Here is a 21,969-nt window from a genome sequence, read left to right as displayed (position 1 = left end):
GTTACATACCCAGTAATCGCCTTTATAGTCCACCCTGTTACGGGTGACGTTTGACGAAACCAAAGTACATAACTCCTTATGTAGTGATCCATGGTGACTTCAGGTCCAAGGACTAATAGTCATATTAATAGCCACATGAGAAAGTATATGACACTCATATAACGATCCATGATACTTTCTCATGGCAGGTCATTCAGTATACATTCTCCAATGCATACCCATGTGTCAACTTGATATCTCCATATCCATGACTTGTGAGATCAAGTCATCGAGTTGACCTACATGCTAGTCTTATTGCATTAACATTGTCCCTGAATGTTAATACTCGACTAGGAATGATTTAGAGTAGTGTTCTCTATATCATCTCACTATCGATTCAACTAATCGATTGATATAGGTATGAACCTTCTACTCAAGGACGCTATTATACTTAGTCTATTTGGCACTAATACAAATAAGTTTAATAACCAAACAAATGCCTTTATTAATATACAAGAATATGATACAATGAGTCTATACAATCATCAAATGATTGGCTCTAGGGCTCTAACTAACATTTTCAAAAGTCAAAACTTAAGATTTATGAAAAATTAAACTGGTATGTTAAACATCATCAAGGTCAAGTTAGGAAAATACTCAAGAATTATATACCCCGTAAGTTTCTGATTAATCCAGTAGGAAGGAACCTCTATTGGGTTCCAAAAGCTTTATTAGACTAAGTTTCTTTTATTATTAAAGCTTCCAGTAAGAAAATTAAATGTTAAAATTTCTCTTTGAGGCTTTGTCTAAGGAAGTGGTTGTTGCTCCAATAACCAAGAAGGCCTAGTGCCTCGCTATGATATGGAAGCTGAAATATTGAAATAAAATGTTTAATTAACTTTTTGAAAAAGCATTAACCAAGAATTAAATAATACTTTGAAAGTTTTTCAAATATTGTCTTTGAAAATCTTCAAAATTTTTACTTAGAATTTTGTTAAGGTCATTTTACTTAGATTTTTTTTTTCAAAATTCTAAAAATACATTTTACTCAGAAATGTTTTTAACTTAAGAATTTGCTAAAAAATTTTTTTTAATAAATATCATATTCTCTTATTATTATCCTGTTTTTGCTATGATCAAAGGGGGAGAGAAACGTACAAGTTTAGGGGGAGAGAATTTTTTTTCAAAACTCTGAGTTTCAAAATCCTGTTTAAAACTTAATTAAATATATGTAATTTATTTTAATTACAAATTTATGCTTAAAAATGTTAGTTTAGTAATTTCTTTAAAATTACTATTTGTCTATTTTTACCCTAACTTGAACTTGGGTTGATGCACATCAAAAAGGGTGAGATTGTTAGACCCCGTGATTGTTTTGATGTGATCAACCAAGTTGGGTAGGCCCTGCTTTATGTTTGATCCCTGTGTCTGAGTGTGCAGGAGCTTAGGAGCGCAGGAAGTCGAGCAGAAGACGCAGCTAGCGAGAAGGACGTCACAAGAAGGGAGCCGACGAGCTCGGTGCATCCGAAGGACGAGAGAGCTGCGGAAGAGTACACCGGTGGGCGAGAAGAACGTGTGTGGCGTTCGAGGGACGTTAAGCCGGGTCGAAAGACTACTCCTCAAGAAGGCCGAAAACTGGGTTCGGGTGAGCCCTATTTCAGTTGGCCAGAATCACCTAAAAGGATGAAACTTCGGAAGTTGAAGCAAAGAAGAAAACGAGCTAGAAAGGTAGCTCAAGGCGCCTTCATCAAGCCTTTAAGGCGCCTTCAAGGTAGCTCAAGGCGCCTTCATCATGGCTTGAAGGCGCCTTCACCTTGAAGGCGCCTTCAAGGCTTGATGAAGGCGCCTTCATCTAGTCAAAATGATCATTTACGCTGCGGATAGAGTTCTATCCGCTCACTCCCTTAGAGGCGCCTTGGACCTCTATTGGAGGCGCCTTTGACCTCCGAGATAGAATTTCCAGAGGTTATATAAAGGCCCCTGGAGTTAAGAATTATTCATCAATTGTTCTTTCAACTCAGTAGTAATTCCTAGCAACTTGTCTGAGCTTTTCATTGTGTAAAAGGCTTCTCCGCCTTCAGAGAAGGAGATCTTTTCAGAGCGCTTTTCTTCTGCCTTGGATTAACAACCGTCTTAGTTGTAACCAAGTAAATCACTGGGTCTATTTCTTTGTTTATTTTACTGTTACTTATTATTTTGAGTTGAAAGTCTTGATGAGGGTATTTTGTTTAAGGCAATTCACTCCCCCTCTTGTCGGCCTCCGCTGCACCTACAATTATTATGCTACCCAAGATAGAGAAAAGAAATACATTAAGCATACTACTAGCATCATTTAAACATCATGAACCTAGATAATAATGTGCTAACATTTTCACTTGAAGACAAGAAAGCAAATAAGTGAAGTTTGATGTTCTCAAGATGTATGCCACAAAGTTTTATAAAAGATAGTCAAGTGACTATCAAAATCAAATGATCAAAATAAGACAATCAAGATAAAATGCAGAATAAAATCAAAAACTGAAAACTCAAAAAAATGCAAAGAAAAATTAGGTTATTGACACCCCCACAGTCTTAAACTTTTCATCGTCCCGATGAAATCAATATGGTGGAGGAGGTGGTGGATGAGGGAAAGGAGGTCTACATCGTTCTCAGATAGGAAAACTAAGGAAACCAGGCATTTCACCTAGGAATCTATGATATTCATAAAGAGCATCTATTTGTTGCCTAGTAATACTCATGCCTTGCATAAAATCTCTCATTTTAGCCTGATCAATATCATAGTCCTGAACAAATTCAGCCATTTGACCTTGAAAGTTCCTCGTAAACTGAAAGTAATTTCATACTTCTCTAACTGATCATTTGATAAAGAGAAGCGACCCTCCAACATTGTTCGTTGGGCATTTTGCTTCTCATGAAGTGATTATAGAGATGCACGAAAATCTGAAAAGTCAAATCTAGAGGAACCCGTACCATAGGCAAAAGAATTCCCAGCAGGATCCGAATGTCCGGAGGGCTGCGGGTGTCCAGATGACGAGGGCTCAAGGTGTGGCTCTGTATCTCCGGATATAGAAGGGACGCCCTCGGGGTCTAGATCAATAATTACCCAATTAGCAGGGTTGCGAATAGAAGTTCGTTCAGGATAATAAATAGGTAAAGGAAAATCATTCGTCCTCGGAAATGCAAAATCATTCTCATCCCGACAAATTATTTTCATAGCAAGACATGCATCAATGTCTATCATGTCATTTCCATGAATGCCTTTCAACCCATCTAAATTAAGCTCTAAATTAATAGCTATTTGAGTAATCAAACCCCCAAAAACAATTGACCCCAAGGATGCCCTCCCAGCTCTCACTATGGTTTGTAAAAAATGGAAACTGGAATCGAAATCAACCTTATGTAACATAGCCGACAAAGCGTAAAGCTCTACTTTCTTGATGACTCCATCAGTCTCCCCTCTACCAAAAATAGTTTTACTCATGGCACGATGTAGGTATCTAAAAACAGGGTTTTGCATGTGAGAAGCCTTAGCTCTAGAGGGCTCATAAGGTTGTTTTAATCCAGTGATTGAATTCCAAAAATGATTCCAATTAAACCTAGAATCAAACCTATGAGAGTTACCGGTAGACAATCCATAACAATTATTAAAATCACTAAACGCCCATTGAAACTCTTTAATCATAAGTCTAAAAGAAATTTTTCCAACATAATCATCTTCATTGGCAAAGTGGACGTCTAATGAACTCAAGAATTCCAGAACAATGCGAGGATACGTAGGTAGATGTGTGTGTTGGTTGCTACTAAGAATATCGTACTGGTTCACCTGTATAAAAATTTTGTACAAGTCCTGAACTGTTCCTAACAACCTATTGTGTTCTTTAGAAATTAAATTTGGAATCGCAAACGGAACTTAACATTATTGATTCCAAATTCAACTTATCTGTTCTTAATGGTTTAGACTTGGATCGCAAATGATGCTTAACATTATTGATCCAAATCCACCTATGTTACAAATTCAATTAAATATTAATTTCAGAGATTGACTTCCAGGTTAAACATGGCGAGGCACTAGGCCTTCTTGGGTATGGGAGCATCCACCACTTCCTAGACAAAGTCTTTCAACGAAATTTAATATTTAATTTCCTTATAGTAACCCTAGGTTTAACTAAAAAAAACAATCGAATCACAAGTTTGAAAAATAAAAGAAACACAAAATAGAAAACATAAATTCGATTACCTAGATTCATTAGCCTCTTGTGTTTGGTATTTCAAGATCTAAACAAAAGGATGAACTAGTTATGATGCAGAAACTTAATAACTAGTTATACCTTTTGTAGCTTAACAACCTCTTGGTCTTCTATTGTATTCCTCTCCTTCTCTTGGACGTCGTGTGGGCGATGATCCTCCAAGATGAAACCACCTGAGCCCTTTCTTCTTTTCCAAGTTTCGGCCACCACCACCAAGCTCCAAGGGATACTAGAAACAATGCCTCCTTTCTCTACTTCTTCACCTCCTAGCAACCGGCCACCAAGATATCCAAGAGAATTGATGCCGCCGGCCACAAAGAAGAAGAAAAAGAGAACAAGGAGGGTCGGCCACCAAGGAAGAGAGAAGAGGAACAAGAGAATAGGTTGTGTGTCTCATAAAGGCACCCTCTACCTCTCTTTTATAATCCTTGGTGAATCCAAAAAAGGAAAGTTTTATAATAAAACTTCCTTTTATTCCATGTTATGGCCGACCCCAATCATGTGCTCCAAGCAAGAAAAAATTTAAACAAAAATTAAAATCTCTCTTTTAAAATCCCTTTTGTAGATAGCTATAAGAGGGATATTTTATAAAATTAAAATCTCTCTTTTAAATCATTTTATGGATATCTATAAAAGAAAAGATTTTAAAAATAAAACTTCTCTTTTAAATCATGGTTACAAAGGAAACATTTAAAATTTAAAACTCTCTTTTAAAACCATGTGACCTATTACAAAAAAAGAAAATTTTAAAATTTAAAATCTCTCATAGAAGAGATTTTAAAAATGAAAACATCTTTTATTTTTAATGTGGTCGGCCATAGCTTCCTACGTGGACACATTAAGGTTAGCAATAAACGTTGGCAATTTTCTAAGCTTCTCAAAACTTCTCGACGATGACACATCAACGTTGGCAATTTTTTTAAGCTTCTCAAAGCTTCTCAAACATTGACACATCAGCGTTGAGAAGCATCCTTGGATAGTGACGCCAACATACGGACTAGAAGATGAGTTTGGATGGATATAAGGTTTTATTGAGGCTACAACAGGGACCGAGAGGAGAAATTGGTTTTGGCCTCCCGATGAGCTTGAGCTTCTAGTGTTCGCCCCGAACACCTAACTCAAGTTCATCAATAATAACTCATTCCACTAAAGAGTTATTATTGTACTACCGCACCAATCCCAAATTACATTATGGGCTCGTTCTTATCATGAGTGTGTTAATCTCCCTGTGTTTAAGATGTCGAATGTCCACTAATTAAATGAGTTACTAACAACTCACTTTAATTAAGATCTTAGTGTTGGGTTCTTCGGGCCGCGAAAATCTCTTTTCGCGTCGCGGAAACCCCGAATCACCCAAGGCCAACAGATTCGTGCAAGGAAAAACCGAACGAATATACGAGTACGAGTTTCAAAGACTCTAGATCTACACTAGATGAGAGTTATACCTTCGAAGCGAGCCCTTTCGCGTTCCCGCTCGTCCAAGGAATTGCCGGATCTCTAGACCGTCAAGCGTCGGTCCTCTAGAAGTATCCACACGGACACGTAGGTGGAGAAAACACACAAAAGGTGTGCTAGCACCTTGTGTGGTCACGGCAAGAGGAGGAGAGGGAGAGGGAGAGCTTGAGGAAGAAGGAGTAATCACATGAATAAGCAAAATTGAATTTCTCATTCAATCAAAAATGGCCGGCCACATTTTTTTGTGTAACCCCATTTCCACTTAATTACAATTAAGTGGAGGCCATTAAGAGGTGTCTTGTAACTCCCATGAGGTGGCACACCATGAAGATGTGGACCATTACCATTGGTCCACATCTTGCCACCTCACAATGATGTGGCAAATGAGTAAACTCCACTCATTTAATGTGGCCAACCCACATTAAATGCAATGGAGGCTTGTAACCCCCATGAGGTGGCAAAACAAGATGATGTGGAAAACACTATTGGTCCACATCTTGCCACCTCACTCATGATGTGGCAAAGAGTCAAGTCAAACTTGACTCTTCCTCTTCCTCTCTAGTCAAGTCAAACTTGACTCAATCTCTCTCATGGTTGATCTAATCTAACCATTTGATTCAAACCAACTTAATATAATGAATCTAATTCATTAAATTAAATTGATCTAATGAGTCATAATCAAAATTAGACTCATTAAATACATGAATCAACTTGAGTCTAACTCAATTAGCCCAATTTGGATTACTCTTAATCCAATTTGATTCATCAAATGAATCTAATCCTCTTGGTTCATCATATGAACCAAATCTCCATCTAAATGTCCTAAGTGTGTGACCTTATAGGTTCTTGTAACGTTGGCAATGCCCTAAACCCATTTAGGAGCATAAGTAATGAGCGGTATCTAGCAACACATCATTACTACCCAAGTTACAAGAAATGTCGAGATCCAACATCACCTTGTGACTACTAATTGTGACTCCTCACAATATGTGACAATGTCCTTCTATCCTAGACATCTAGATTGATCAATATGAGGTATAGACCATGTCATCCTCTAATCAATCTAAATCTTGAACTCCAAGTAGACATACTAAATCAAATGAGCTCAATATCCCATATTGACTCATTTCGGCATGGCCATGCACTTCGTGGTCTCACTCTATCAAGAATACCGATGTCGCTCCCGTCATATGGGAGGGATAGATCCCATCTACATCACTCACATCCCTCTACATAATTTGTTATATACCCAGTAATCGCCTTTATAGTCCACCCAGTTACGGGTGACGTTTGACAAAACCAAAGTACATAACTCCTTATGTAGGGATCCATGGTGACTTCAGGTCTAAGGACTAATAGTCATACTAATAGCCACATGAGAAAGTATATGACACTCATATAACGATCCATGATACTTTCTCATGGCGGGTCATTCAGTATACATTCTCTAATGCATACCCATGTGTCAGCTTGACATCTCTATATCCATGACTTGTGAGATCAAGTCATCGAGCTGACCTACATGCTAGTCTTATTGCATTAACAATGTCCCTGAATGTTAATACTCGACTAGGAATGATTTAGAGTAGTGTTCCCTATATCATCTCACTATCGATTCAACTAATCGATTGATATAGGTATGAACCCTCTACTCAAGGACACTATTATACTTAGTCTATTTGGCACTAATACAAATAAGTATAATAACCAAACAAATGCCTTTATTAATATACAAGAATATGATACAATGAGTCCATACAATCATCAAATGATTAGCTCTAGGGCTCTAACTAACAATCTCCCACTAGCACTAGTACCAATCAATATAGGCTCTAAGGCCTAATGACCTTGTGTGACCATCATCCTTCCTCTGTGCCAAAGCCTTGGTCAAGGGATCTGCGATGTTAGCCTCTGTAGGTACTCTGCAAATCTTCACATCTCATCTATCGATAATCTCTCGAATGAGATGGAAGCGCCGTAGTATATGCTTGGTCTGCTGGTGTGAGCGAGGTTCCTTCGCCTGTGCTATAGCTACATTGTTGTCACAATAGAGCTCAATGGGGTCAGCAATGCTGGGAACCACCCCAAGTTCAGTGATGAACTTGCGGATCCAAACTGCCTCCTTTGCCTCCTCGATGCGGAATGTGTAGAATCGCCGATCTGCTCGAACTCTTCCACCGACAGCCACCATTAATGCAAAATACGAACCCGATTGCGATCTATAGTCGGTCTGGAAGCTAGCATCACCGTAACCCTTTACCTAGCTCATCATTGCCTCCATATATCAAGAAAGATTCTTTAGTCCTTCTTAAGTACTTAAGAATATTCTTGACCGCTATCCAAAGACTCTCACTGGTATCTGCCCGTCATGCTCAAAGCATACGAGACATCAGGTCGAGTACATAGCATGGCGTACATGATCGATCCTATGGCTGAGGCATAAGGGATCTGATCCAAGCGGTCTCTCTCCTCTCTAGAAGAGGGACCTTGAGTCTTCGAAAGACTCACGCCATGTGACATCGGCAGAAATCCCTTCTTGGAGTTCTGCATAGCAAACCGAAGGAGTACCTTGTCAATGTATGTACTCTGACTTAGGCCAAGCAATCTCTTAGATCTATCTCTATAGATCTGTATCCCTAGAATGCGGGATGCCTCACCTAAGTCCTTCATTGAGAAGCAACTCCCTAGTCAGGTCTTGACAGACTGAAGCATAGGGATGTCTTTCCCAATGAGTAGTATGTCATCCACATACAATATGAGGAAGACAACTATATCCCCTACAACCTTCTTGTAGACACAAGGCTCATCTTCATTCTTGATGAAACCAAACTGTTTGATTGCATCATCGAATCGAAGATTCTAGCTCCGAGAAGCTTGCTTTAGTCCATAAATGGACCTATGCAGCTTGCAAACTCTGCTAGTATGCTGTGGATCTACATACCCTCAGGTTGTGTCATGTACACATCCTCGAGTAGGTTTCCATTCAGAAATGCGGTTTTGACATCCATCTGCCATATCTCATAATCATGGTAGGCTGCAATAGCAAGCATGATCCGAATAGACTTAAACATCGTTACTGGAGAAAAAGTTTCATCATAGTCAATACCATGAATCTGCTTGAAACCTTTAGCTACCAAGCGACCCTTATAGATAAGTCCATCCATGTCAGTCTTTCTCTTAAAGACCCACTTACACCCAATGGGTTTTACCCCTTCAGGTGGATCAACCAAAGTCCATACTTGGTTGGAATACATGGAATCCATTTCGGATCTCATGGCTTCTAGCCATTTCTCGGAATCTGGTCTCATCACAGCTTCCTGATAGGTGGTAGGATCATCCTCTATGAGCACAATGTCATCATGGTCAGACAAGAGAAATGAGTATCTCTCAGGCTGACGACGTGACCTGCCAAGAGGTATGTCTACTTGAACTGGTTGTTGTTCCTCAACTCCTTGTGGAACAACATCATCCACAACACTTTGTGGTTCCAGTTCAACTTCCATCGAGGCTTCAGTGCTATTGTTCGCATCTTGAACTTCTTCAAGATCGAACGCACTCCCACTAGTCTTTCTAGAAACAAAGTCCCTTTCTAGAAAGACCCCACTCTTTGCCACAACTACCTTGTGCTGACTGGGAATGTAGAAGTAATATCCCTTAGTTTCCTTGGGATATCCGATGAAATAGCACTTGTCGGATTTGGGTCCTAATTTATCTGAGACTTGACGTCGAACGTAAGCCTTACAACCATAAATCCTCATGAAAGACATCTGGGCATCTCTCCTAGTCCATATCCTATATGGTGTCTCTATCACGGCCTTTGATGGAACTCGGTTGAGTATGAAAGCTGCCGTGTCTAGAGCATATCCCCATAAATATGTCGGAAGATCTGTGTGACTCATCATAGATCGTACCATATCTAATAGCGTACGATTCCTCCTTTCGGATACACCATTCCACTGTGGTGTTCCAGGAGGAGTGAGTTGGGATAGAATCCCACACTCAGCTAGATAGTCACGGAACTCATGGCTTAAGTATTCACCACCTCGATCTGATCGAAGTATTTTAATACTCTTGCCAAGATTTCATTCTTGAATTCTTTGAACTTTTCAAATGATTAGGACTTATGTGTCATCAAGTACACATAACCATATCTATCAAGTCATCAAGAAATGTGATGAAGTATCTATAACCGCCTCTACAGGACATTGAACGGGCCACATACATCACTATGTATGAGTCCTAACAAATCGATCGCTCCTCTCGTGTGCCCACTAAAGGGAGTCTTGGTCATCTTGCCTCGTAGGCATGACTCGCATATCTCATATGATTCAAAATCAAATGAGTCGAGCAAACCATCCTTATGGAGTGGGATAAGCGCTTGTCATTTATGACCTAAGCGATAGTGCCAGAGATAGGTGTGGTTCATATCGTTCGATTTGAACCTCTTGGTACTAACGTTATAGATAGAGCTCTCAAGGTCTAAAATATAGAGTCCGTTCATCGAGGTGCACTAATAGAACATATCGCTTAAATAGACGAACAACATTTTTCTTTATTATAAATGAGAATCCTTTCTTGTCCAAACAAGAAACTGATATAATGTTCTTTGTCAATGCAGGCATAACAACAATCGCCTAACTCTAGTATAAGCCCAGAGGGCGGAGATAGAAAATAAGTCCCTACAACACCCTGCTCCATTGCCTACTCGTAGGTCTATCTCGCCTTTGTCAATGCTCGCTATTTCTAAGTGCTTGTAATTAGTACAAATGTGCTAAGCACATCCGTATCTAACACCCACGATGAAGAAATAGAGAGGTTGACTTCTATAACATTTATACCAGAAGTAGAAATCTTATTTCTCTTCTTCTTAAGATCTTCCAAGTATTCTTTGGAGTTCCTCTTCCAAGGCCTTGCTTGTCCTTGATATAAGTGACAAAGATGTTCAACCATATCAGAAGCACCCATCAACTCATGTTGCTTCAAGCTCGAGTTGATGGTCATGAGCATAAGACAGACACATCTAATGCGTCATCTTGATGCTTATTGTAAGCATCTCGGTGCATGTGTAAGGGGTGGCGGGAGCCTCCTAATGGGCCGCTCCAACATACGATTACGCTTGAGTGAGAACTATTCTCGTGTTCCCATATCCAGAAATTTGCTCACGAGCTTGTCCTTCTTAAGGACAGAACGCAGGGAGAAAGAGTTCGTATTCAACGTCATGGTTATCTACAACAGAAAATTTGCAGAAATAAATATCATATTCTTTTAAAATCATTTAATTAGGCCTTTAACTAAATGATGCTCCCACTGAATACTATAATTCATGTGGGACAAGATCCACATCATACTAACCCTTGAGTTAGCTTTGGCTAATACGCCCAAGGCTTAGTATGATCGGTAGGTAACTATTACCAATTACATCTCTATGCAACTCTTGTTTATAAAATCAATATCCGCATTTATATTAAAATGTGAGTTAGCTTTGGCTAATACACCCGAGAGTTAATATAGATGTGATTTTGACCTATCTTTTCCAACCGTTGGAAGAATGCCTATAGTTGACTCGATCTAACCGAGCAACTAGGAATACTCAATCTAATTGAGTTTGTATTCACCCATGCCTTGATAGGCGGGATCACGATTGTCCCTCCGTACCCTACCAAGATAATATGTATTGCTCTGCTTTGGCAGATTCAACAATACATGTGATCGAGGTAGTGATAGGTATCACGGCACAGTTAGGCATTAGAGTTGGTTCGATCGAGATCCAATCTAATCGAAAAGGATGCATCTTGTGCACGACTTAGATCTAATCTAATCGCAAGGGTGCATCATGTGCACGACTTAGATCTAATCTAATCGTAAGGCACTGATTAATTAATTACTTATTAAACATGCATCATATACATAAGAAATTAACTAATTAATCTATTTGTGATTTAGTCATGTCCCTACTACGATCTTCTCAAGCCAATGAGAAGATCGAATGGTCCACCTAGGGTCAACAGCTTCTCCAAGCTCCTCCCTTTGACCACCTTGTGTTGCTCGTGCCCGCCTCGGAACGACCCTCCACCGCTCCAATTTGTACATTACAATTTGAAACTCGAGTTACATTCGAGTCTAAATCTAATTTACAACAAGAATATAAGAGAAGGCACGACGCCAGGTCGCGAATATAATACAAACATACAACACACGCAAACAGTTGTATTATGAATTACAACACAATCCAATCACATTGGGTTTTGGGCCATGACTATCACAAAATTAATATATAATTCAAAATTATATATTTTCATAATTTTCTGTAATTTTAAAATTAATTTTACAATTTTACAAGTAAAATTTCCGGCGGACCCGTTTAGCGGTTTCGGGCGCAATCGCGGAACGGATCCAGGGGCAGCGCCCCTACCCGCGATCTAACCATCGCGAGGGTTCCTTTGTGATCCAACAGTGCCTAAACCCGCTGTCCCAAAACGATTTGGGCCGAGACATTGCCGCTTCGGAAAAATCTTCCCGGGTTCGCTTTTTAGCGATTTCGGTGCGATCATGAGCAAATCCCTTGCGGGTTAGTGATAGTTTCCCCTACCCACGATCTAACCATCGTGAGTTGCTCCTGCGATCTAATGGCACCCAAGCCCGCTGTCCCAAACGGATTTGGGGCAAACCGAAGCCGTTTGGAAAGAAGCCTACAAGTGCCGAGACACTTGTGCTTCGCTTCTACGGAAAAATTACCCATAAAAACTATAAAAACATAATTTTACAGAAAATTACAGAAACTTTAGTTTTCATAAAACCAAAAATCAAACTCGTACAAGCCTTGCACGTGGCTCTGATACCACTGTTGGGTTCTTCGGGCCGCGAAAACCGCTTTTCACGTCGCGGAAACCCCGAATCACCCAAGGCCAACGGATCCGTGCAAGGAAAAACCGAACGAATATATGAGTATGAGTTTCAAAGACTCTAGATCTACACTAGATGAGAGTTATACCTTCGAAGCGAGCCCTTTCGCGTTCCCGCTCGTCCAAGGAATTGCCGGATCTCTAGACCGTCAAGCGTCGGTCCTCTAGAAGTATCCATACGGACACGTAGGTGGAGAAAACACACAAAAGGTGTGCTAGCACCTTGTGTGGTCACGTCAAGAGGAGGAGAGGGAGAGGGAGAGCTTGAGGAAGAAGAAGGAGTAATCACATGAATAAGCAAAATTGAATTTCTCATTCAATCAAAAATGGCCGGCCACATTTTTTTGTGTAACCCCATTTCCACTTAATTACAATTAAGTGGAGGCCATTAAGAGGTGTCTTGTAACTCCCATGAGGTGGCACACCATGAAGATGTGGACCATTAATACCATTGGTCCACATCTTGCCACCTCACAATGATGTGGCAAATGAGTAACCTCCACTCATTTAATGTGGCCAACCCACATTAAATGCAATGGAGGCTTGTAACCTCCATGAGGTGGCAAAACAAGATGATGTGGAATAACACTATTGGTCCACATCTTGCCACCTCACTCATGATGTGGCAAAGAGTCAAGTCAAACTTGACTCTTCCTCTTCCTCTCTAGTCAAGTCAAACTTGACTCAATCTCTCTCATGGTTGATCTAATCTAACCATTTGATTCAAACCAACTTAATATAATGAATCTAATTCATTAAATTAAATTGATCTAATGAGTCATAATCAAAATTAGACTCATTAAATACATGAATCAACTTGAGTCTAACTCAATTAGCCCAATTTGGATTACTCTTAATCCAATTTGATTCATCAAATGAATCTAATCCTCTTGGTTCATCATATGAACCAAATCTCCATCTAAATGTCCTAAGTGTGTGACCCTATAGGTTCTTGTAACGTTGGCAATGCCCTAAACCCATTTAGGAGCATAAGTAATGAGCGGTATCTAGCAACACATCATTACTACCCAAGTTACAAGAAATGTCGAGATCCAACATCACCTTGTGACTACTAATTGTGACTCCTCACAATATGTGACAATGTCCTTCTATCCTAGACATCTAGATTGATCAATATGAGGCATAGACCGTGTCATCCTCTAATCAATCTAAATCTTGAACTCCAAGTAGACACATTAAATCAAATGACTCAATATCCCATATTGACTCATTTGGGCATGGCCATGCACTTCGTGGTCTCACTCTATCAAAAATACCGATGTCGCTCCCGTCATATGGGAGAGATAGATCTCATCTACATCACTCACATCCCTCTACATAATTTGTTATATACCCAGTAATCGCCTTTATAGTCTACCCAGTTACGGGTGATGTTTGACGAAACCAAAGTACATAACTCCTTATGTAGGGATCCATGGTGACTTCAGGTCTAAGGACTAATAGTCATACTAATAGCCACATGAGAAAGTATATGACACTCATATAACGATGCATGATACTTTCTCATGGCGGGTCATTCAATATACATTCTCTAATGCATACCCATGTGTCAGCTTGACATCTCTATATCCATGACTTGTGAGATCAAGTCATCGAGCTGACCTACATGCTAGTCTTATTGCATTAACAATGTCCCTGAATGTTAATACTCGACTAGGAATGATTTAGAGTAGTGTTCCCTATATCATCTCACTATCGATTCAACTAATCGATTGATATAGGTATGAACCCTCTACTCAAGGACACTATTATACTTAGTCTATTTGGCACTAATACAAATAAGTATAATAACCAAACAAATGCCTTTATTAATATACAAGAATATGATACAATGAGTCCATACAATCATCAAATGATTGGCTCTAGGGCTCTAACTAACACTTAGTTCCAAGAGTAGTACCACTCAACCTTATTGTCGTGTCGGACTAAGTCCACCTGCAGGGTTTAACATGACAATCCTTATGAGCTCCTCTTGGGGACATTATCAACCTAGATTACTAGGACACAGTTTCATTCTATAATCAACAACACACCATATAAATAATATCATTTCTCAACTTATCGGGCCTATTAATTTATCGAACTAAATCGCACACTTTGATAAATCAAAGAAATGAATATTAAGTATACGTGCTTGTTATTATATCATGATTAAGAGCACACTCTTCCATAATAACAAAGGTCTTGTTCTTTTATTCAGTTAGTATAAAAAGAACTTACCTTAAATGGTCCAGCTCAATACACTCTGAGTGTACTAGTGTAATTTTATAGCCAAGATAAACTAATACCAAATTACACTACGACTATTCCAATAGTTTGTTCCTCTCCATCCTAGTCGTGAGCTACTGTTTATAATTTATAAGGAACTGATAACATGATCTTCTGTGTGTGACACTACACACCATGTTATCTATAATATATATTAATTAAACAACTATACTTAGCATAAATGTAGACATTTGACCAATGTGATTCTTTATTTCAAAATAAATGTTTACAAAAAGCTAGGCTTTTAGTATACACTCTAATAGTGTGTACATAATGTCACTCCAATCTAAGAACCCAATCATCCAATCTACATCTTCTCTAATCCCTAGCATGTCTAAAATAGTTGGGTCCATATATCGTGTACACACAATCTTTCTATTGACAAGAATTGCAAATCTAGTCTTATGATCTTCATTTCTAAAATGATATTGAATTCGTTGTTATTACCTTCGTCGAGTGTGGTCCTCTTTCCTTTCCCCTTCATTGGTTGTTTTCCTTTGTCCTGTGTTGGCTCCTTTCCTCCACTAGATCCACCGCTTCCCTTGTGTAATCTCTTCAAAATGTTGGACATATTTTCAAGTTTAAGTGGGAAAGGGTACTGTTTATGGTTGAAGAAGTTGGATCTTGAAGAAATAGATCTTGAAAAACAAGGTCTTAAGGCTAGGAGTTGGAGATCTTGGATGCAAGAGAGGAGAAAAATCTAGATCTTGATAAATTTATAAAGAAGAAAGAATTTGAAATCTAGATCTGAGAAGATTTGGGAGAAAGATTGAAGAAGAGAGGAGTTTGGGAGAGAAGAAGGTGTTTAGGCGAGGGGGTGTATGGTGGACACGACTTGGATCCGGCCGTGTATAGGGGACACGGCTTGAACAATTCAACTGTCACGGGTCGTGCAGATCTACACGGCCTCACCCTTCCCCTTGTCTAGTGGAATCACACGGTCGTGCTAATTGGCACGGTCACAACCTTCTTCCTCTCGGATGGCCTTGCACGACCGTGTGTGGGACACGACCTCTTCTTTCTCCTCCTCGGGAAAACTTACACGGCGTGTTGGATGACATGGCCAGGCAACTTTCCTCCCCTGGAATCTTCACACGGTCGTATCACGAAAACACGGTCGAGCCCTTTTTCTTCTTGGGATGCCTCACACGGCCGTGTCATGTAGACATGACCCTAACATCACCCTTCTCTGCAGCATATGCCTGGTCGTGTGTGGCACACGACCAAGCTTTATTTTGCTCCAAATGATTGCTCTACTCCTCTCTTCCTTCTCCAACACTTCCATGCCCATGAAGAAGTCATGCCCAGCTCAAGGAAGTGAAATTTCAACCTGAAATCAAAATGGAAACAAAGTAAAAACACTACTAATGAAAAATAGATACACAAAATAGAAATGACTAAAAGAACCCTTGGGTTGCCTCCCAAGAAGAGCTTGTTTATGTTCTTTAGCTCGACCAATCTAATCATTCTTCTCTTTTTCTTGCCCTAGGAGGGCAGACATATTTTTCATTTTTGTTGGGAGGCCTTCTCCCAACATCTTCCACCACATTGTTCTCTTCATTTGGTGGCCTCCCATGAGGATGGAAATTCTATTCCTCAAGTTTGTAAATGCTTTGCCCTGCTACAAACATTTAGAAGAGAATAGACATGGTTAGAGGTATTAGATAAATCATATTCCAACCTTTCCTTACCAATTACCAAAGATAGCTTATGATTTTTAACATCAATAATAACTCTAGTTGTAGCTAGGAAAGGTCTTCCCAATATGATAAGAATTTTTGGATCCTCCTTTATATCAAGTACTACAAAATCAATGGGAATTATGCTCTCACCTACCTCTACTGGCACGTCTTCAACAATACCCATAGGGTACCTGTAGGAATGATCAGCTAGTTGCAGTGCCATAGTAGTAATTTAAAGTTTTTGAGACCTAATTTATTACAAATGGAATAAGGAATGAGGCTAACACTTGCCCCCAAATCACAAAAAGCTTTCTCAATGAATTCAACTCCTATGTTGCAAGGAATATAAAAGCTTCCTAGATCCTTCAACTTTGGGGAAGTGTTCTTCTCAAAAAGAGCACTACATTCCTCTGTAAGTGCTATGGTCTCTATGTCTCCTCTTCTTCTTTTGCTAGACATGATGTCCTTCAAGAATTTGGCAAACTTGGGCATTTATAATATTGCATCAATAAGAGGTACTTCAACATATATTTCTTTGACTTTCTCTAAGAATTTGCCAAACTCTTCATCCTTCTTGAGCATGACAAGTCTTTGAGGAAAAGGGACTACTTGACCTTATGGGTAAAGTGGAAGAGTCTTTTCAACCTTAACAGTACTCTCCTCCTCTTCTTGAACCTGAATAGGCGCTTGTGTTGAAGGAGAAAGCTCGTCTTCAAAGTTCATCCCTTTTGGAGCAGCCACTTAGGAATCTCCCAAGGTCCGTTCGCTCCTAAGTTCAAGTCTATTGCAGTGCTCTATAGGATTAACATAAGGTTTTCCAGGAAATTACCCTGGTGCTCTTGAAGATGATGAGGCTAGCTGGGCAATTTGGTTGTCTTGGATCTTTTGATGCTTTTCAGAATTATCCGTTCTCTGAGTCAACTTCAAAAGGTCTTGCTTCATTTCATTTTGATTAGAGATAATTTCGTCAAGCATCTTTACAATCTTAGAGAACTGATAGCCTTAAGAAGATTGTTGTTGCTGCTGAAAATTCTGTTGCCCAGATTAAAAATTAGGTCTTGCCCCCATAGGTGGTCCTTGTTCTTGATTATTTCTATAAGAAAAATTAGGATGACTTTTCCACCCAGGGTTGTATGTATTTGAGTATGGGTTGTTCTACCTCTGGTTGAAACCCATGATTGCATCACATTGCTCTAATTAATTGATTTGTACAGAAAAATCTCCCAAAGGACATGAGTCACTAGAATGATCAGAACTTCCACATATTTCACAAGTAGTTACTGTTAGCTAGAGCCCTAGAGCCAATCATTTGATGATTGTATTTTGGACTTGTTGTATCATATTCTATATAAATAAAGGCATTTGGTTTTTGATTATTATACTTACTTGTATTTGTGCCAAATAAACTAAGTATAATAACGTCCTTGAGTAGACGGTTATCACCTATATCAATCGGTTAGTTGAACCGATAGTGAGATGATATAGGGAACACTACTCTTAATCATTCCTAGTCGAGTATTAACATTCAGGGACAATGTTAATGCAATAAGACTAGCATGTAGGTCAACTCGATGACTTGATCTCACAAGTCATGGATATAGAGATATCAAGTTGACACATGAGTATACATTAGAGAATGTATACTGAATGACCCACCATGAGAAAGTATCATAGATCGTTATATGAGTGTCATATACTTTCTCATGTGGCTATTAGTATGACTACTAGTCCTTAGACCTGAAGTCACCATAGATCCCTACATAAGGAGTTATGTACTTTGGTTTCGTCAAACGTCACCCGTAACTGGGTGGACTATAAAGGCGATTACTGGGTATATAACAAATTATGTAGAGGGATGTGAGTGATGTAGATGGGATCTATCCCTCCTATATGACGGGAGAGACATCGGTATTCTTGATAGAGTGAGACCACGAAGTACATGGCCATGCTCAAATGAGTCAATATGAGATATTGAGCTCATTTGATTTAGTGAGTCTACTTGGAGTTCAAGATTTAGATTGATTAGAGGATGACACGGTCTATGCCTCACATTGATCAATCTAGATGTCTAGGATAGAAGGACACTTGTCATATATTGTGAGGAGTCACAATTAGTAGTCACAAGGTGATGTTGGATCTCAACATTCTTGTAAATTGGGTAGTAATGATGTGTTGCTAGATACCGCTCATTACTTATGCTTCTAAATGGGTTTAGGAGCATTGCCAACATTACAAGAACCTAGAGGGTCACACACAAAGGGCAAATGGATGGAGATTAGGTTCATTTGATGAACCTAAAGGATTAGGTTCATTTGATGAACCAAATTGGATTAAGAGTAATCCAAGGTAGGCTAATTGAGTTGGACTCAATTTGGTTCATGTGTTAAGTGAGTCTAATTTGGACTTAGACTCATTTAATTAATTTAATTCAATGAATAGAGATTCATTAAATTAAAATTGACTTGAACTAATGGTTAGATTAGATCAACCAAGGGAGAGAAGTGGTCAAGTTTGACTTGACATAAGTAGGAAGATGAAGAGTCAAGTTTTGACTTGACTTTGACTTCACCAATGCCACATCATCAAGGTGTTAGAGTGTATACTAAAAGCCTAGCTTTTGGTATAAATATTTATCTAGAAATAAGAATCACATTGGTCAAATATCTACATTTATGATAAATGTAGTTGTTCAATTAATTTATATTGTAGATAACATGGTGTGTGGTGTCACACACAGAGGATCATGTTATCAGTACCTTATAAATTATAAACAGTAACTCACGACCATAATGGAAAGGAACAAACCATTGGAAGGTCGTAGTGTAATTAGGTATTAGTTTATCTTAACTATATAATTACACTAGTACACTTAAAGTGTATTGAGTAGGACCATTTGAGGTCGTTTCTTTTATACTGGCTTTATAAAGAAACAAAGACCTCGGTTATTATGGAAGTGTGTACTCTTAATCCTAATATAATAACAAGCACATATATTTGATATTTATTTCTTTAATTTATCAATGGGTGAGATTTAGTTCGATAAATCAATAAGCCCGATAAGTTGGGAAATGATATCACTTATAGTGTGTGTTGTTGATTATAGAAGGAAATTGTGTCCTAGAGATACTAGGTTGATAATGTCCTCAAGAGGAGCTCATAAAGATTGTCATGTTAAACCCTGCAGGTGGACTTAGTCCGACATGATAATAAGGATGAGTGGTACTACTCTTGGACTTAGATATTAATTAAATGAGTTGTCAGGAACTCACTTAATTAGTGGACATTCGATATCTTAAACACAGGGAGACTAACACGCTCATAATAAGAAGGAGCCCAAAATGTAATTTGGGATTGGTAGTTCAATAATAGTTCTCTAGTGGAATGAATTATTATTGATAAAATTAAGTTGTGTGTTCGCGAACACGGGATGCTTAATTTTATCGGGAGACCAAAACCAATTCCTCCTCTCGTCCCTATCGTAGCCTCTTATTTATAGAGTACTATACCCACCTATACCCACCTTCATACCCATGTTATAGGGGTCGGCCAAGCTAGCTTGAGGATCAAGCTAGGGCCGGCCAAACCATTGGGTGGTCGGCCCTAGCTTGAACCCAAGCTTAGGTGGCCGACCCCTATTTAATTAAAAGAATTTTAATTTTAAAATTTTCTTATGTGAAAGATATAATTTATTGAAGAGATTAAAATTAAAATATCTCTTTTATAAATCTCTACAAAAGATTAAAGAAAGAGATTAAATCTCTTTCCTTATTTGTAGATTAGAAAGGATATTTTATTTCTCTTCTTTATAAATTATTCACATGTTGAAAAATTAAAATTATAGAAATTTCTTTTTATAAACCAATCATAAAAGGGATAAAAATTATTGGAGAAATTTTTTATAAAATTTCTGGAGACAAATTAGGAAGTTTTAATTAATTAAAACTCTCCTTGTTTTGTTTTTTTAAAGTGGCCGGCCATTGTGTTTAAAAGAAGAAAAATTGTTTTAATTAAAATAATTTTTCTTTACATGGCAAAAGAATTAAGGAAATTTTGTAATTAAATTTCCTAATTTGCCTAGGCCAAGGAATATAAAAGAAGAGGTGAGGGTGCCTTCATGGGAATAACCTCTATTATTTTTCCTCCCTCTTTTCCTTGGTGTGGTGGCCGGCCCTTCCCTTTCTCTCTTCTCCTCTTGTTGGCCGAAACATATCTTCTTGGTGGAGCTTTTGTTTGTGGCCGGATCAAGGAAGCAGAAGAAGGAGAGAAAGCAAGTCTAGTCTCTAGCATCCCTTGGAGCATTGGTGGTGGCCGAAATTCTTCATCCTTGAAGAAAATTATTGTGGCCGGCCATCCTCTTCTTTTCTTCCTCTTTTTTGGTGGCCGAAACTTATCTCTTGCTTGGAGTTCTTGTGGTGGCCGGATACTACTTGGAGAAGAAGAAGAAGAAGGAGAGAAAGTTTGTATCCCTTGGAGTTTGGTTGGTGTTTTGTTCTTCGTCCTTGGTGAAGCTTCTTTGTGATTGGCCGAACCTAGCTAGGAGAAGAAGAAGGTGCTTGGTGGTTTCTCATCTCGGAAGATCGTTGCCCACACAACGTCCGAGGTTAGAAGAGGAATACGGTAGAAGATCAAGAGGTTTTTCTACAAGGTATAACTAGTAATTTTTCTTTCCGCATCATACTAGTTATTTATGGAAATAATAACAAATACAAGAGGCTTACGTTCTGAATATTTGAATTTGTTTTTTGATGTTGTGTTCTTTTGTTTTTCTTTTCCTTGTGATTTGATTGTTCTTTTTGGTTAACCTAAAGTTATTTTAGGAAATTAAATATTAGATTTCTATAAAAGGTTTTGTCTAGTCGGTGGTGGTTGCTCCCATATCCAAGAAGGCCGTGTGCCTCGCCACGTCAGTACTGGGAACCAATTATGGAAATTAATATTTAATGGAATTAATAACTTAAGGTGATTTGGGTCGAACGTGTTAAGTTCCGCAGGAGATCCAAGTCAAAACCTAAAAGAACAAATAGATTAAGTTTTGGATCAAACGTGTTAAGTTCCGCAGGCGATCCAAAATTTAATTTAAAAGAACACATGGTAGCTAGGAAAAGGTTCAGACCTTTGTACAAAATTTTTGTACAGTGGAACCTCTAGGCTTTCCGAGTAGCAACCAACAATTGGTATCAGAGCTAGGGTTTTGCCTCTGTGTATTTGGTATTAGTTTAATTATGCACATGTCATACATAATTTAGGCAGGTTAATAGTAGGATGTGCTAACTTTGTGGATGCAGGATCCAACTATTATGGCTTATAGTTATTATGTGTGTGATTGGACCCTTGGACATGTCAAGGGCATTTTATTGTGTGTGCATGATTGTATTATAAAATACAGCAGGAGCTGTATTTAGTTTTATTAGGATT

Source organism: Zingiber officinale, chromosome 11B (assembly GCF_018446385.1).
Source record: "Zingiber officinale cultivar Zhangliang chromosome 11B, Zo_v1.1, whole genome shotgun sequence".
NCBI classification, from domain to species: domain Eukaryota; kingdom Viridiplantae; phylum Streptophyta; class Magnoliopsida; order Zingiberales; family Zingiberaceae; genus Zingiber; species Zingiber officinale.
Note: the sequence above shows the minus strand (reverse complement) of the source record.